Below are 2,259 nucleotides of genomic sequence, written 5' to 3'. Positions count from 1 at the left end.
CAACAAAATTGTTGAAATAACTTTAAATGAGCATACAAATCACTATATTTTTATTCTGCAGTGCATGAAGCTAAAATGAATCAATTGTTTAGAAAACGTGAAGTTATTTGGATATTGAAATCGCAATGGAATAAACTTTTAGATAAATTCAACTTACCAAATTTACTTGAGTAATATAAAATAATTCATGGCTAATCAAGCCATAAATGATAGTGGATTAGTTTAACATTGTGGGCTTTTGTTCTTCAGTGGAGTCAATACTCGCTGGAGGCATTGTACATATATTATTTTATGATTAAATACACAAATATTTGTACTGATGATGGCTGTATTGAATATTTTATAAATAATGTACATAAATAAGTGATGGATATCATTCCCATTTTTCCAAAAACTAAATTCAATTATGGTTCAGGAATTCAACCTCAACAGACAAAATAATATGATCATTGTAAAGTATCCTCATTGAATATTTGAAAGAAATAGAGGCTGGCAAGATATCTCAATGGGTACTTGAAACACTAGCCTGGAAATCTTATTTTAATCCCTGGAATTCATACTAACATGGACGGAGAGCGCGGGCACAGAAATGATTGACAAGTGACTGAGGCTCACATACCACCAAACCATATTTGCACAGCCATCTCACGTACACATACACAAATGCATACCCACTAATGACTTTTAATTTTAAAAGGAGAGAATATTTGAAGGAAAATTCATGTATTCTGAGTAATCTATATTTCAAATACATGGATAAACTAGTTCTGATGGTGGTTACATGCTTCTTGTCACTATAACATGGCTTTCAAAAAGAGAAAACATAGATTTTTATTAGAAATGCATATCAAAACTGCGGAGATGCATGATATACGACACCACAAACTGAACAGACCATCAAAACGTAGGGCAAATTATGAAAAGCTTGTTAGGGATGTCCTTTCAGCACAAGAACATAGCTGTTCGTGCCTCATTTGAGCGGCAGATTATCTCTATAAAAATCCCAGGGGACTCATACCTACCTCACAATCATGCTTTTTGCTATGAACTGCAAACCATTCTTGAGGATGTTTGTGTGGATGGATCAATTCCAAGTGCAGATTCTTTTCTCCTTATATTCCTGGTTTGTTATTTTCCTTCTTGATAACCCTTAATATGAACAGTTGTATCCCTGATCAAGCACATTGATCCATTAACTGTGTGGATTGATGTCATGAAACAAAATAAATTGTTCTTCTAAGAAAACTATTTTTTATTGATTTTTATTGAGCTCTACAATTTTCTCTGCTCCCCTCCATGCCTCTCCCCGTCCCCTTCATACCTCCCTCAGGGTCCCCATGCTCCCAATTTACTCAGCAGCTCATAAACAAAAATTGGAACAATACAGAGAAGATTAGCATGGTCCCTGTGCAAGAAAGCCATTTTTATGATGTATTTGGTCACATCCATAAAAAGGTAAAGACTATACACTTCAACAAAAATTGTTTTATTGTGATTATTAGCATTAAATAGAAATGTCGGTTAATTCTTTTTGTTGCTCATCTTCTCATCTTAATTACTTAAGACTCCTCTGTCTGACTTATAGTCTTTGCCAGGGCCCATAGGTATGGGTTCATTCTATCTTGAATAAAGGTCAGAGAGCTGAATCTTACTTCTGCTCTCTCAAGATTATAGTCAACACGTGTGGCTAATATTCAGAAGTGGTTCTGGTATTAAAGATATGTTTCCACCTCAATCAAAAGTCTAAGGATCCAACTACTCACTTAGGTTCCTACTCACTTAGGGAGATAACTATGGATTCCACCCAAGGAGGGTTGTGCCTACAGAATGTTTTGGTTTAGGGTGTGAGTGTTACCTGTCTTGTTCTGGGAACAGAATATTTAACTAAGTATGTAGCCTGCAATTCTTCAACTTGTTTCTTCATTTCCTTGTATCATCTCAATGCTGTTTTTAATCTTACTCCTATTTTGGGGGGTCAGGAGTATTTTAAGCAAGTGGAAATTAAACTCAGGTGACTTCAATATTCACTGGAACTACCTCTCGGTACTATCCCATGTTTTTGTTTTATTATTTTCACTCGTGTCTTCATTTTCTTTGATTTTCTAATCTACATACCCCTACCTTGATAAGTGGTGTGCTTTTTCAAAACTGATCTCCAACAAGTCTTTCTTATTTATATTTGTTCTTGAACCACAGACTTATTGTTTCCATTTGCCATGCCTTAGTTAAAGACCTCTCTGCTTCTTCTATAAATACCAC

At 35.0% G+C, this 2,259-nt stretch overlaps 1 non-coding gene across 1 annotated transcript; it reads left to right on the top strand.

Moving 5' to 3' along the window:
• The first annotated feature begins 1,337 nt into the window (after positions 1 to 1,337).
• LOC121452056 lies at positions 1,338 to 1,449 on the top strand. The gene has a single exon (XR_005974792.1). It is a non-coding gene; the product is annotated as a U6 spliceosomal RNA (small nuclear RNA).
• Positions 1,450 to 2,259: the final 810 nt, after the last annotated feature.

Source organism: Microtus oregoni, unplaced genomic scaffold (genome assembly GCF_018167655.1).
Source record: "Microtus oregoni isolate MIOR12 unplaced genomic scaffold, Mior012 000008F_ref0000371, whole genome shotgun sequence".
NCBI lineage: Eukaryota > Metazoa > Chordata > Mammalia > Rodentia > Cricetidae > Microtus > Microtus oregoni.
The sequence above is the reverse complement of the archived record's forward strand: the minus strand, read 5'-3'. Positions and strand labels throughout refer to the sequence as shown.